At 37.9% G+C, this 17,221-nt stretch overlaps 1 long non-coding RNA gene across 1 annotated transcript in view; it reads right to left on the reverse strand.

Annotated features, from left to right (window-relative positions):
- The window catches only part of LOC118764067, a 26,805-nt gene extending 12,767 nt beyond the window's left edge, over positions 1–14,038 (reverse strand). Inside the window, exons 1-2 of the long non-coding RNA XR_004999855.1 lie at positions 13,917–14,038; positions 5,800–5,805 (exon numbers count right to left, since the gene is read on the reverse strand). This is a non-coding gene — a long non-coding RNA (uncharacterized LOC118764067). The remainder of the gene's footprint in view (positions 1–5,799; positions 5,806–13,916) is intronic.
- Positions 14,039–17,221: the final 3,183 nt, after the last annotated feature.

Below are 17,221 nucleotides of genomic sequence, written 5' to 3' on the forward strand. Positions count from 1 at the left end.
CAAGGAGAGAAAAAAATGTGTGTAGTGGCTACCGATCTATCATGGCGACTGCCGGGCAGAAGGGTCACACAGGAGTGCGAAGAAGTAGGGGAGATAACAAAGTAAAGATGCCCCCCCAACACGAAGGTGCGTGTGTGTATAAGAGAGTATGTATGTATCGACTGCGCCCCCCCCACAAATTTCAGGCCTTGTGCCTAAAGTAGAAAGAATTTTATGGATACTGAAAGGCCATCGTATATATATATATGTGTGTGTGTGTGTGTGTGTGTGTATGTATGTGTGTGGTGTGTGTATGTATGTGTGTGTGTGTGTGTGTATGTATGTGTGTGTGTGTTTTGTGTTTGTCATCTCATACCACTTCACAGCAGACGTTTTGTTTACGTAACTTAGCGGTTCAGCATAAAGAGACCGATAGAATAAGTACCAGGCTTTTGAAAAAGAAAATACGAACTGGAGTTTGCTTGGTTCGACTAAAGCCTGTAAAGGCATACTCCAACATGGCCATAGCCCATTCACTGAACCACGTAAAAGATTAAAGGAATGATAAACGATAAAACGGAGATAGATAGGAAGGGAAAAAGAAAGAAAGGAAGGAAGAAAGAAAGGAAGGAAGAAAGAAAGAAAGGAAGGAAGGAAGGAAGAAAGAAAGAAAGAAACAAGGGAAAAAGGAAATTAGATCATAGACGTTACATGCAGTAAAATGGCTAAAGATTTAAGAGATCAGAATTTTATCAGATTTTCTAACTTTTGGAGTTAAATTTAGTTGTTAATATAAGTTATCCAAGCAAGGAAACAAGATTATTGGTTATATAATAGCAAGATAAATTTAACACCGTTATTTAATCATAATAAAATATCGAGATTATATTCTCTATCTGCCGCCATATATACAAATATATATGGCGGTATATGTGTGTCTGTGTATATACATATATATACATATATATATATATATATATATATATATATGATTTCGTATCATATCATATATCATATGTTAATATTTATGTCATTCACATTTGCGCTTCGGGCATATTTGCAGCAAAACCTCACAAAATTTCTCGAAGCTTATTTCAACGATCTTTCCATTAAATACACACACACACACACACACACACACACACACACATACACACACACACACATACACAGACACACACACATACACGGACACACACACACATACACGGACACACACACACACACACACATACACGGACACACATACACAAGCACACACACATACAGTACTCGTGAATGTTGGCGTTATGTTATAGGAATATGTATTGAGGCAATAGGTTCCAGCGAAGTATGGATATAGCGTTCACTCGGCAAGGAAGCATAGGTAGTGTCCACTTCTCTGCAGATTAAACACGCATAAACACGCAACATATACGTATATACATACATACATACATACATACATACATACATACATACATATATATATATATATATATAATATATAATATTATATTATATTATATTATATTATATTATATTATATCATATTATATCATATTATATATGTTCGGAGGCATATTTACGTGCACTCTTATCAAATTACACTATTCTGTTTAGCCACCAAGTACACACACACACACAAACACACAAAAAAACACACATTCTCTCTCACTCTCCCTCTGTATATATACACACACACACAAACATATGCACATATATTATAGAAAGACTTTCGCCGGCCCGAGGCTATAGAAGATATCTGCTCAAGATTCCATGCAGTGGAACTGAACACAGAACCATGTACTTTGGGAAACAGACTTCTTACCACACAGCCACACCTGTTTAATTTAGCATGTGTTACCCAAAGTGATTACACCAGGCTTGAAAAAACCGTTAATGCATAGTTACCAGAAAACAGGTGTTGTACCTGTGTATATTTGTGGTTTCCTCGTTATTGCTTTACTTGTTTCAGTCATTTGACTCCGGCCATGCTGGAGCACCACCTTAAAGGGGTTTTCAGTTGAAGAAATCTACCTCAGAACTTATTCTTTGTAAGCCTAGTACTTATTCTGTTGCTCTTCTTTGTCGAGCCGCTAATTCACGGCGACGTAAACACACGAACATCGGTTGCCAAGCGAAGGTGTGTGGACAAACACAGACACAAAGACACAAACTCATTAACATATATATCTTCCATTAGGTACGTTTTGCTTTCGTATCGCTTCACACCTCTTGGCTGCATAGTTCCAGCCACGCCTGATGAACGTACTTCTGTACGTGAAACTATTAGTAGCGGATATAATGCATGTAATATGAAGCATTTATAGTTATATAAATGAATTACAACCCTTACACCCCTATATATATATATATATATATATATATATATATATATATCTCGGAGACCCTCTTCGGTCATGAATGACCATGGGATTGCACCTAGAAAGTTACCCTCCGAGGCACAAATCCAGGCAAGGTTGTTTATGGAAGACTAGCAGTCGCCCATCTCCACGCCACTGATGTTATCCAAGGGAAAGGCAAAGGGGCCGATACAGCTTGGCATCAGTGACACCGCAACTCATGTCTACAGCTGAGTGAACTGGAGTAACGTGAAATAAAGTGTCTTGCTCAAGAACACAACACGCAGCTCGGTCCGGGACTCGAACTCACAACCTCACGGTCGTAAGATCGACGCTCTAAACTCTAACCACTGAGCCATGCGCCTTCACCAAATATGTATGTATATATATATCTATGAGATATTTAGAAATTTAATATTTCTGATATATCTATATCTATATATATATATACACACACACACACACACACACACACACACACCACACACACACACACAACACACACACACACACACATATATATATATATATGTGTGTGTGTGTGTGTGTGTGTGGTGTGTGTGTGTGTGTGTGTGTGTGTGTGGTGTATATATATATATATTATAGAGAGCATTTATGTATAGTAATGCCCTCTATATATATAAAATTGGTGAATTTTTCTCTTATGAGCTTTTTCACGCTAACTACTTGATAAATTCATATATAGATTTTATCCTATTTTAAAATTATATATATATATATATATATCCCCACTGCCTCCACCCACAGCTTCCTATTCAGGGTTATATAGCAGATCCAAAAGTGCTGTTCCTTTGAAAGCATTGCTCGAGGCAGACCGCCTCTATCTCTCCCCGCTCCTAGCTATATTAATGATTTAGTTACAGCTCTTTGTGTTCTGTGTTCAAGTCCCGCAGAGTTCAACTTCGTCTTTCATATTTTCAGAGTCGATAATACAATGAAGTATCAATCCAGCACTAAACTCTCTCGCCCTATTTTGAACCTTGTATCTATGTAAGAAACAAATATTTACTTCGGACCACTTGCTACATTTAGATATGTATCTGAGAAAATGTCTGGAAACAGTCTCTATTTATTGAAAGAGAATTATTACACAAACAGAATAGAGAACAGACTAAATATCAGCCTTTTTAACATACAGTTAGTGGTTTATTTAAGACTGTCGCTGTTGGATTTAGGCACAATAAAGCTCTTATAAAAACCGATTTTTCTTTATTAACGGAGTTGACCAATATAGTGTAATATCAACCCTAAGAATTGGGGAAATCACTGATACATTGCGAGATGCGAGGGTTATTGCATTTGAACTATGAAGTTAACCACATCAGCTGTATAGAAAGCCATAGAAGGGGAATAAATTAATACGGTTAACCAGTCGAGCCGTATGATTTGGATGAAGTGGTTGAATAAACAAACGCTTTTGTAATAATAATTACAGTTATTTGAAGAAATCTGATAGCAAATCTGGAGGAAAATGATACACGAGGGAAGAAACGGAAAGAATAGTGAATGAGTGAAGAATATGAAGAAAACAGAAGCTGAGAATGGACGAGTAAAGCTAGAAGAATGAGACGGGATTTTGAAAAAGAGGTACAGAATAGTAGAAAGAAGCAAAGTATATTTCCAGACTTCTGGGAGATTTGAAAGACAAAGGAAGACGTTGAGGTGAAAAAGTGATGGAGGAAATAGGGTAGTTCTTTTATTCTTTTATTCTTTTATATGTTTCAGTCATTTGTCTGCAGCCATGCTGGAGCACCGTCTTTAGTCGAACAAATCGACCCCGGGACTTATTCTTTGTAAGCTTAGTACTTATACTATCGGTTTCTTTTGCCGAACCGCTAAGTTACCAACTTCGGTTGTCAAGCGATGGTAGGGGGACACAAACACAGACACACAAACATACAAACTTTCAAACACACACACACATACATACAAATATATATATATATATATATATATATGTATATATATATACACATATATATATACACATATACAACGGGCTTCTTTCAGTTTCCGTCTACCAAATCCACTCACAAGGCTTTGGTCGGCCTGCGGATATAGTAGAAGCCACTTGTCCAAGGTGCCACGCGGCGGAAGTGAACCCGGAACCATGTGGTTGGTAAGCAAGCTACTTACTTCACAGCCACTCCTGCGCTTATATATATGTGTGTGTGTGTGTGTGTGTTTGGAGAGATAGAGAGAGAGAGAGAAAGAAAGAGAGACAGACAGATAAACAGACAGTCAGACAGAGGGAGATAGAGAAAGAGTTAAAGAAAGATGAAAACATAAAGAGACAAAAAATGAGAAATCAAAAAAAAACAAATAAAAAAGGAAACTAGAAGCGAAATTCGTGGAAAGGTTTGAGTCTCTGTTCGCCTTCATTAAATTATCGTTAGAAGAAAACGGTAGGTATTCGAAGCCTAAGAGTCCATTGATGTAATTTCAGCATCGATTTAAAAGGTAATTCTCCTACAAATAAAATCACGATACATTACTTCGATTACATTTTTTACCAGTTCTATGAATGTTTTTAAATGTGGCTGCGTGGTAAGAAGCTTGCTGCCAAACCACAAGTATCTGGGTTCAGTCTCACTGTGTATCACCTTGAGCAAGTATCTTCTATTATGGTCTCGGGCCGACCAAAGCCTTGTGAGTGGATTTGGTAGACAAAAACTGAAAGAAGCCCGTCGAGTATGGATAAATGTATGTGTCTGTCTGTCTGTGTTGGTCCCCCATCACTACTCGACAACCGGTGCTGGTGTGTTCACGATCCCGTAAGCCAGCAGCTCGGTAAAAGAGACCGATAGAGTAAGTACAAGGCTTAAAAAATAATTAAGTATTGAGCTCGATTCGTACGGCTAAAATTCTTCTAGACGGTGCCCCAGCATGGCCGCATCCTAATAACGAAAACAAATGAAAGATATAATGTTTGACGATATTTTTTTTAAAAAGACGTGTGTCTGAACTGAATATTATATTCAATATTATAAAATATTAGCTAACAGAGGAAGCTTGTACGCGGCTGCTCAATGTGCCGACATCTAGATCTTTCTACTCTAGGCAATTGATTAGATCGACCCAGTACACAACTGATACTTAATTTAGAGAGTCCTGCTGACATCTAAATGAAATACCAAAACATAATATATAATGTAGTCCTACGTATTCTATGCCTCCATAAAAAAACCATTAACATAGTTTGAATATCTTTGACAATATCACTGTTGTATCGAGCTCAATTAAGACGAATCTGCAATTGTTTTGCTGAAGTTGGTGTGAAACTGACTCAAAAGCAGAACTAAGTATTCGTTATATTTTTTTCCAATATCAATGTGTTTTCACGTTAAAAAATACTGTTGTTTAAGTTGGTGAGCCGGCAGAATTGTTTTACACACCAGGCAAATGCTTATTTCGTCCGCCTTTATGTTTTGAGTTCACATTCCGCTCAGGTCACCTTTGTCTGTGTTTGAAATCAATAATATTGTCCCCTATATTTAGGTTTTGTTTTTGCTTTTTCCTTTAGTCCTAGGTTTCATGAGGTCACTTGTCCGGTTTCCATAACGTTTAAGTGAATGAGATCATAACATTCTCTAGAAAGGGACACAGGCCAGCAACTTTGAGAGGAGGGGGACGCATTGATTACATCGCCCCCGCCCCGCCCAGTACTGGGCTCATCCTTTATTTTACCGATTCCAATAGAATGGAAGGTAAGTTAACCTCGGTAGAATTCGAACTCAGAAAGTAAAGATCCGGAAGAAGTGCTACTGAGCATTTGGTATCACTAGTTAATGAATCTTCCAGCTCACCGCTTCATTTATGTTGCGATTACCAGAATCTAATCCCAAGGTCACTATTTATGTTATCACTCATCATTCATGGTTGTGACTGAGCAAATGAACGATAAAAAGCTCCCCAAACTTCACCGTCTTAGCATTTTCTTGAAGATATAGACTACCAAGAACTACATTACTCAATGTGCTCTTTCTTACTGAGAGTGGAACAGAGAGGACGGAAGTTTTTGAAAATTTCACAAAATGATTAATTTTAGCTGTAAACAAATTTTATTGACATCAATGTGTTTTTACTGAATTAACATTTGTCAAAATCAAGTGTGGAAAACAACATCCATCATGTGATGGCCTTTTTCATCGATGCATTTCCGAAGGCGTTATTGGAAGTTGGCCTCCACTCTCTCCAGCCTTGCTCTGTTGATTTGGGCGATTTCCACGCGAATAGCTACCTTTATATCATCCAATGTACGGGGCTTGTGCGCATACATACGTGCCTTGAGGTTTCCCCACAAGAAATAATCACACATCAGGGGATTGAGGGGGCCAAGGAATGTCAGCAAACCTGGAAATGATGCGGTCACCGGAGAGAGGGCGAAGAACGTCTACTGATGCTTAGGTTGTGTGATCCGTTGCCCCATCCTGCTGAAACCACAAGGCATACGTTTTCGTTGTCATTCAGGCACAAAGAAGTTGTTTATTATCTCGATGTAATGCTCGGAATTCACAGTTACAGCATTTCCATTATTGTCTTCAAAAAAGGTAAGGACCAATGACGAGAGCTTTTCAAACAGCACACCAGACCGACACTTTTGTGCTGTACTGTGGTCTTTCGTGCATTTTCCTCGGATTTTCAAGAGCCCAATAACGATTCACCAGGCCATTGAGAGGAAAATGTGTTTCATCACTCATTAAAAAAAGGAGGTTGTCATTTGCCTCAAAAATTGCTTCCATCTGACGTCGAAGTTAAGCCGCTGCCCATAGTCCCATGGTTTTAACTGTTGTCCAATGGCCAATTTGTACGGGTGGAAATGCAGGTCTTCGTGCAAAATACGCCTTACCGATCGATTAACGAAGACAAGTTCAGTGGAATGCCTCCGAACAGAACGATTCAGATTCCGTATCAAAGCTCGTCTGACGCGTTCCACATTTTTTGGACTCCGTACCGTTCGTGGCCCCTTCACCAGTTTCCTGTGTACCTCGTGTACGAAGTGCACTCACCCAACGTAAGATTGTGTTACGGGTGGGAACAGCTTTATTCCGGTGCATGTTGAAGTGGCGCCGAAACTCACGTTGAACTGCTGTGACAGACTCGATATTCTTCACGTAACTGTCGTAGGATAACACGCAATGCTCCATCATCCATAGCACCATGGTCTTACCTGAAAAGAAGAACAAATGCTAAGAGACCACGGACCGAATGGTACCTGTCGAACGTATTTCTCTCTCCCTGGGGCTGAATAATAGCCATTTCAAAAACGTCCGTTCTCTCTGCTTCACCCTGTATATAAAACGACAGGTAGGGATTTGAAGTATATTTACCTGCTATTTCTAGCAGGTCTAGCGAAAAGTTTTCAGTTTGACCCGATTTTATTGTTCCCAATGCCAAATTAGCCAATATTAAGTGGGATTATAATCAAGGATGTGACCATTCTATTTCTACCAGTTTAATATGCTTAATTACAATGTCTGATCTTCCTTCATATTTTAGACAGCAGAGTGTGATTCGAGAGAATCTTCTAGCAGACAGCTTTAACGGTTGTGTAAAGGATCTCTCATTGGTTCTTCCTACTGATGATGTTTGTGAGGTTAGCTGAAAAAGATATTATTTATTAACAAGATCTGTGCACAATTAATTCTCAATTTTCACTGCTGAATACTTAGAACTGACACGTAAATGAAATGAAATTTTCCATTTCTTCGCTCAAATTCTTTCTTTCTTTATTATTATTATTATTTTTATTATCATCATCATCATCATCATCATCATCATCATCATTATCAGGAGGGGAATGGAGAAAGGATTTTGTCGTTTTCTTCTTTTTACATTTTAAACGATTAAATGCATGTATTTTCTCAAAGGATTTTTTTTTGAAAAAAGAATTTAAATGCTTCATTCCTATAAAGAATACAACACTGTGAAAAACACAACACAAATCTTGTTATTTCAAGATAATTTTACAGGTTAATCGGCAAAGACAGTTGCAATTATCGAAGCAGTAACACAATTTGCGAAGCTCTAGATCGGCAACGAAATATAACTTGAGCAGAACAACCGGACAGAAAGTCAATTTAACCAAAGCAAATTTAACAGCCGAATACAAATGATGCATTAAGAGTGTTTGCTCCTTACAGTTGCATTGGCGTGTTATAGGTGGACTTAGGATTTCTTTAAGCAGGGTTTCAAATCCTGTTATTGATGTTGCTCTGCAAAACAAATTGAAAATTTAACCCCAATATTGGCACAAACACATGACACACACATACATTCATGCATGCATTAAATAAACTTGATATAGTGACTTGGGATAGAGAAGAGAAACTGTGTACACCTCTGAAAACCAGCTACCCAGCGGATGTTTAAAAAAAACAAAGATCAACGAAAAATAAAATACCTACGCCGAACTACTGAGGAATCTACAGGTATTCTACCCAGATTACAAGTTGAGGTTTATACCAGTAATTATTGGTGCACTAGGATGTGTAACATACTGCCTAAGTACCAGTCTTAAGAAATTAGGCTTCTCAAAATATTTTACGCCGCGGGAAAAAAGTGTTTTGTTGAGAATCCAATAATCTAACAACCTAGAAACAAAGGTAGGTAACAATTTGTCAGTGAATTACACAATATAAATGGGTAAAATTTCCGAGGCTCCACCACACCCTACCCCGTTTCTCGGACCACAAAAAGGGTTTTGCAGCATATTAGGAGGCTAGAGTAGTTGATTCCACGTAAAAATCATTTTTTTTTCTTAGTTAAAATCGTGCGAATGTTATCTAAAAATTTGCCTGGAGTTTTTCATAGTAAATTTGAGATTAAAAATAAATGTTTTCCATAGTCTTAATCTCCGCATTTTCCCACGTACATTGAAAGATAGATGGTGAAAAGATCAATGGGTATGGGGGTAAAATTTCGGAGGTTTCCACCACACCACACCCCGTTTTTCGAAACCACAAAAAGAGTTTTGTAGCATATTAGGAGGCGGGGTCGTTGATTCCACGCAAAAGATCCGTGTTTTTTTTTCTTAGTGAAAATCGTGCAAGTGTTAATCCAAAAATTTACCAACCTTTTTCCATTCATTTCTGTTTATGAAATTCTCTGTACGTAATTTTGCTTTCTCGGTGGTCAAGGCAAATGATGACTTGCAAAGCAACAGTGCCTTAATGCTGACATTGGATACAATGACCTGCAAGTAATCTATAAATGGAAGAATAAAAGTATGTAAGACCTTTCTCAAGTTCAAAATATGAATTTGTTTTTGTTATCTATATCCCAAAAACGGAGCCATGTTTCGCTGAGAGAACAGCTCGTTTCTTACAGAAAGATTTCAAATGAAAAAATAAGAGAACATTCATGAATAACGTAATACATATTTATAAATACATATATATACATACATACACAAATGCAGATATATATCACTCTCAATCGTGAAAGAAAGTTCATAGAAAAGAAGCTTAGACTTAAGACTCAGCGTGAAAAACTCTGTTGTCGAAAAAAGAAAATTTGCACGAACCAGTATAAACCACAAGTTTGATTCCAATCCACAAGCTGTGTGGGAGAGTGATAAGAAACGATATCTTAGCAAAAGAAGGACTTCCCAGGGTGATCTAAGATCATTCAGGTATGGGATCTGGAACGAAAGGAAAGATTTTAACTGGAAGAAAGCATGACTTGATACAACAAACAAGAATACTGTATTGAGATCGACATTAAAACCTGTACGATTGAAACGGAAATTTTAATCAAAATTGTGGGGAAGCTGCATACAGGGACCGCACAGTTAGTCTTTCTTCATTTAATAATACAAAATTTGTTATTTTTGTCGAGACTAATATATATATATATATATATATATATAGGGATTGGACAACGTATAGACATTTATAATTAACTTTCGATTACATCAAAAACATTTGTATTCTTAATGAGTTTATTAAATTGTAATTATTCTGTGTATAAACTGAAAATTGACTTATTACATTGATCGATTGAGAATCGATAAAATGTGAAAATAACAATCGAAGTCTAAATAATTTCAGCTTAAAATCATATAAATATAATTATATGTATATATGTATGTATGTATATTTGTGTGCATGTATGTGTGTATGTATGTAATTATTCAGTTGTATTTCAAAATTTCTTGCCAATAGAGAAAGAGCTGGTTTCTAACCTAGGTTCAAGGCTCCTTCATTGGTATTTCAATATCAACAACAGGGTTCTTTTGTATGTATGTATGTATGTATGTATGTATGTATGTATGTATGTATGTTTGTGTATGCTTTGTTTTATATATGTTTTCTCATGTATGTATGTCTTTTCATGTATGTATGTCCTCTCATGTATGTATGTATGTATTTATGTACGCATGTATGTATGTGTAAGTGTACACATGTGCGTGTATATGTATGTTGTCCGAGTGTCTGTGATGAGGAATTATATACGTTATCATTGGTCAACCAGAATCACATCTAAGTAGTATATATGATAATTACAAGAAGAAAAAATGTCAAATATCCTTTTCTACTCTAAGCACAAGGCCCGAAATGTTGGGAGAGGGGGCCAGTCAATTAAATCGACCCCAGTTCGCAACTAGTACTTAATTATCGACCGCGAAATGCTGATAGGCAAATTCGACCTCGGCGGAATTTGAACTCAGAACGTAAAGAGAGACCAAATATCGCTAAGTATTTCGTCCGGCGTGCTAACGTTTCTGCCAGCTCGCCACCTTAAGAATATCAAATTTCATCTAAAAATTGGTTTAAAAATGGAATTGTAATAACTCTTTTTTTACTACAGGCGCAAAACCTGAAATTTTGGAGGAACGTGACAGTTGATTACATCGACCCCAGAAACCAACTGGTACTTATTTCATCGGGCTCGATAGGACGAACGGCAAAGTCGACATCGGCGAAATTTGAACTCAGAACTTAAAGCCGGTAACAATGACACAAAGCATTTTGCCAGAGGAATACCCTAAATTAGAATTGTAATAATCTGATCTACTATAGGCATAAGGAGTGAAATTTGGAAGGAGGAGTGTGTCAAGGCGGGTGACAGCGTCCTTAGTAGTTGACTGGTATTTATTGCATTGAAGGGCGGCGAGCTGGCAGAATCGTTAGCACGCCGGGTGAAATGCTTAGCTGTATTTCGTCTGCCGTTACGTTCTGAGTTCAAATTCCGCCGAGGTCGACTTAGCCTTTCATCCTTTCGGGATCGATTAAATGAGTACCAGTTATGCACTGGGGTCGATATAATCGACTTAATCCGTTTGTCTGTCCTTGTTTGTCCTCTCTGTGTTTAGCCCCTTGTGGGTAGTAAAGAAATAGTCCTTGTTTGTCCTCTCTGTATTTAGCCCCTTGTGGGTAGTAAAGAAATAGGTATTTCGTCTGCCGCTACGTTCTGAGTTCAAATTCCACCGAGGTCGACTTTGCCTTTCATCCTTTCGGGGTCGATTAAATGAGTACCAGTTATGCACTGGGGTCGATATAATCGACTTAATCCGTTTGTCTGTCCTTGTTTGTCCTCTCTGTGTTTAGCCCCTTGTGGGCAGTAAAGAAATAGGCATTTACTGCATTGATACCGAAAGGATGAAAGACAAAATAGAAGAAGAAGGAGAAGAAGAAGAAGAGAAGAAGAAGAAGAAGAAGAAGAAGAAAAAGAAGAAAAAGAAGAAGAAGAAAAAGAAGAAGAAGATAGCGTAAAGTGTTTTGAATAAACAAAAGAAAGAGGGAGCGAAGAAAGAAATAAGAATGGAACACTTGAGAAGGCAATCTCTAGAGTAAGATGTTTCTCGATGGCAGTTTCGTGGGGGTAGGGACGTTAGAGACAGAATTACTCCCACTTACTGTTTTCTTTACATATAACTTATCATTGAGAAAGGTAAATCTGTTATACAATATTTCCACAAAGCACTCATTTAATTTTAAAGGAGGTTTTTATTTCAGAAAAAATATTAAACCACATTCCCTTTAAAACAAACTTAAATGTAGCTAGAACGAATGATCTAGGTAGCTAAAATCGAAATTTATATAGAAATAATTACTTTTGTGATATGTTTTATATAAGTTTGTTCTGTGCTTTCAGAGGTGCATATTATAATTCAAAATAGCTCCTTAATACCCTGTACATATCGTAAATAAAAACAGAGGCAAAAATCTTTTCAAGGACCTTTATTTATAGTTTTAAAAGGACTGGTTTGCTTTGTATTATCAGAGAGTTTAACATTTGAAACAGCTCTTAACATTATGTTCACGTATAGAGACGAAAATCTTTAGGATTCTAAATAACTGAAAGCAAGAAGGACAGAAATAAAACGTGTATCACAGGACTTTATTGTTTTTAGTCTTAAAGGTTATTTATTTACACTTTGAAAAAGGGATATATTGCTCTCAGTATCGTAAGAGAGAGATTTCCAGTCGAAGTATCCCATAATACTATATTTACATATAAATAAGGCAGAGACGGAAATCTTCCAGAATGCAAATATTCCAGATCAGAAAAGCAGAAATAAAATGTACATCGCATCACAGGGATTTACTGCTTTTAAGTCTTAAAGAAAATTTATTTACAGTTTCAAAAAAGGGGATATTTTGCTCTGTTCACATATAAATTGATTGTAAATAATGAAAAACAAAAAAAAAACAGATTGCATCGAAAAGATAATTTAAGTGCAACTGCCACGAAGCTAGTCCCTAAGAGTTAGATTATGTTCGCGATTGTTGACTACATCTTTGAATTCTTGTATTACGGTAATTAACTTCCTTTACTTTTCTAGGGAATGGTTCTCGTCAAGAATTTTTGCTCGCGTTCATTTTCAACGTGGTAGTGTTGTGTTTTTCTTAATTCTTGTATAATTCTATGGGCGCCTGAATTAGAATTCTAATAAAATACTACTTATCTTCATCATCATCATCATTATCGTCGTCGTCATCGTCATCTCATCATCTTCATCAACATCACTACAATCATCATCAACCGCTGTGCATTACTGTCTCGAGTCTTAGGATCAATAGGCATTACTCAAAAACACAACACACCACCCAGTACGGGAATCGAAACCGCGACCTCGAGATATTGTTTGCTCTCACCTAACCATTAGTTGTTTTTTTTTCTTATATAATTTTGTTGGGTGTTGAGGATACACAGATATCCATTCTTCATTGCATACCAAAAAACTATGTCGAAAATAATATCAGTGATCGATGTCCAAGGCATATATTTTCAAGTTTCTGATTGTTTAGACGTACGAGGCATTAATTCATAAAAAGCCAGATTTCATAACATGGGACAGATGCCAAACTAGTTTAACAAAACTAGAATTTTCATCGTTGCTGAATCGCATGGTCCATCCATTTGTCTCAGTTTACCGCTAAAAGCTTTGACATAAATAGCAGAAAAGACTAATTACATTACCCTGAAATTCGCTTTTAGAAGCCCTGATCACATCTAAATGAAACTCTGCCATCGTTGCATAAGGATTTAATTCCGATTCATGTTCTTCTCCAAAATCTACTAACTCTTCAAATAAGTTTTATAAAGCATTTTGGATGTTTGTACTCAGGCGCATGACCCAGTGGTTAAAGCGTCGGGTTCACAACCATGATGTAGTGAGTTCGATTCCCAGTCCAGGCTGTGTGTTGTGTTCTTGAGCAAGACACTTTATTTCAAATTTGCTCCAGTTCACTAAACTGTATAAATGAGTTGCAACGTCACTGGTACCTAGATATATCGGCCTTTGCCTTTCCCTTGTATAACATCGGTGGCGTGGAAAGGGGAGGCTGGTCCGCATGGGTGACTGCTGGTCTCCCATAAACAACCTTGCCCGGACTTGTGCCTCGGAGGGGAACTTTCTAGGTGCAAACACATGATCATCTGAGAAAATTTCTCGCTTTACTTTCTAGGTATATTTTCTTGGTCATTCGTGACTGAGGGGGGTCTTTACCCTTTAATAAGAGGATAGGTAAAACAATTACAGTTCCAACAGGAACATCAATAGTATACAGTTCATAAAAAGTTCGCAAAGGCGGTGAGCTGGCAGAAACGTTAGCACGCCGGGCGAAATGCTTCGCGGTATTTCCTCTGCCGTTACGTTCTGAGTTCAAATTCCGCCGAGGTCGACTTTGTCTTTCATCCTTTCGAGGTCGATAAATTAAGTACCAGTTTCGCACTGGGGTCGATGTAATCGACTTAATCCCTTTGTCTGTCTTTGTTTGTCCCCTCTATGTTTAGCCCCTTGTGGGCAGTAAAGAAATATATACAGTTCATAAAATAACATGCAGCTGAAGAGAGCTGTGAAAGTGCTAACCAAGTATTTCACTATTAGGTGATATTTTGTATCAGGGGCGTAGGCAAAACTGTATGATTAAGAAGCCCGCTTTGCAACAACGGCATTTGGGATTCAATCCGACTGATCGACACGTTGGGCAAGAGTCTTTTACTATAACCCTGGAGCCGAACATTGCTTTGTGAATGAATTTTGTTGGCGGAAATTGTGTCGAATCCCGTCGCATGTGTATGTGTGTGTCTTCGTGTCTGTATTTGTTTCCTCACCTACATCATTTAACAACCGGTGTCGATTTGTTTACATCCATATAAATTAATGGTTTAGCAAAAGAAACTAATAGAATAAGCACCAAGCTTAAATAGTACACAGTGAAGTCGATCTATTCGACTAAGTCCCTTCAAGGCGTGGCCGCAGTCCAATGGCTGAAGCAAGTGGCACTCCGTCGGTTGCGACGACGAGGGTTCCAATTGATCCGATCAACGGAACAGCCTGCTCGTGAAATTAACGTGCAAGTAGCTGAACATTCCACAGACACGTGAACCCTTAATAGAGTTCTCGGGGAGATTCAGTGTGACATAGAGTGGGACAAAGCTGACCCTTCGAAATACAGCAATAACAGAAATAGAAAGAAAGAGTGAGAGAAAGTTGTGGTGAAAGAGTACAGTAGAGTTCGCCACCAGCCCCTGCCGGAGCCTCGTGGAACTTTAAGTGTTTTTGCTAAATAAACATTCACAACGCACGTATGGGAATCGAAACTGCCAGTCCGCTGCCCTAACCACTGGACTATGCTGAAGCAAGTAACAGACAAAAGAAGCAGAAGCGAACTTCTATAGCAACAGGTGTCTGTTCAAGAGGTCTCTAAGCTAGCTATAATTTTTTATTTTAATTCTGATGATATCAGACGCCACCATGATCAAGAAAATATACATGCAAATATTTGAATAATTTCACAAAGGAGGTGTTTTGTATGTTTTGACTGTGTTTCTAAATCGAAATAATTGCTGCGCAAGTAATTGGAAGATGCTTGACTTTTACAATATTTTTGCTAAATGCTTCCCAATTGCAAGTCTACATACAACAGGGTTGTCGTAATCATGTGGCTGTTACTGTTTCCTCAGTACCAACAATAATAATATTCTTTCAAAATATATTTTGTTTTTATCTCTAACCATTAAGAATCCTCGTACATCTAACACATAACAGTTTTTATGTGATACCACGATTTTACAGATCTCTTTCAATTTGTGTTGAATATGAGAACAACACCTCAACTGTTTTCCTTATATTGCAGAGCGTTGGAACAATTTCGAAGATCTTTTTATACTGCGGCAAAGCCTACAATAAAATATATATAGTGATGGATAAAACTGGGGCGAGCAATAAACCTTAGAAAGATAAAGCCCTCGGATAAAAGAACTGGATATATATTAAGCTTTTTAACAGAAGCAGCAAACAGAGTAATCGACGCTTAGGGTAAAAATAAAAGGAAAGTCAAAAAAGAAATGATCCGCAAGGTGAACGTCTTTTATCCGATAACCGCATGGTTAATGTATGAACTGAGGCGTGTTTATATTAAAGCTATACGGCGAAAAGGTGGAAAAGGTGATCATTCGGTATTTTGAGCTTCTGGCATTAGGTTGGTCCGAATGTTGTTTGTAATAAAATGAATTATACGATAAGGAAGCTGTTTGGATTGCCGGTTATGTCTTCAAAGTAATGGGAACGGTGCTTAAATATCAAATACAAGTTTTTATACTCTGATACATACACACACACACTCTCTCTCTTTCTCTTTCCCTCTCTCTTTCTCTCTCTCACACACACACACTCATGTCTGTGTAGTATTACATGAATATATTTCGCTACTGCCCCTGTCACTTCCTCTCCTGAAGCTTTCAGTCATACTGTAACATGTTTTATCCTTCACTCGCCCTAGGACACTGGGTGTATCTCGGCAAGTGATTGTAAGAAGAAGAAGAAGAAGAAGAAGAAGAGGAGAAGGAGGAATACAAGCGCCGCCATGATAAAGTATATATATATATATACTTAGCGGTTCGGCAAAAGAGACCGTTAGAATAAGTACTGGGCTTACAAAGAATAAGTCCCGGGGTCGATTTGCTCGACTAAAGGCGGTGCTCCAGCATGGCCGCAGTCAAATGACTGAAACAAGTAAAAGAGTAAAAAAGAGTATATATATGATGGATTCTTTAAGTCATGAAAGACAAATGAAGATTCAGTAAAATAAAGCGGTAATCATGTCCTATGCTTGCTTGCTTGCTTGCTTGAGACAGCATTCACCCGGGGTGGGTTAAGCTGGCTTCATTCAACCTCAATGCTGCATCTCTCACAAACGCCGACCGGGCCTGGCGATTTGAGGCTAATGACCACGTGATCTCCAGCCACTCCTTATTCCAGCGGCGAACGCCGTAGACATGGGAACCTAGGTTGGGTTCCAGATCAGCCTTGACTGTCATCAGCCAGGTTTTTCGTTGTCTCCCACATCGTTTTCGCCAACCCCGAAGGGAAGCTGGGGCAATTGCTTCGTAGATTAATTCTCCTGGTTGACGACAGAGGGCAT

The sequence above is a fragment of the Octopus sinensis genome, linkage group LG7, assembly GCF_006345805.1.
Source record: "Octopus sinensis linkage group LG7, ASM634580v1, whole genome shotgun sequence".
Lineage (NCBI taxonomy): Eukaryota > Metazoa > Mollusca > Cephalopoda > Octopoda > Octopodidae > Octopus > Octopus sinensis.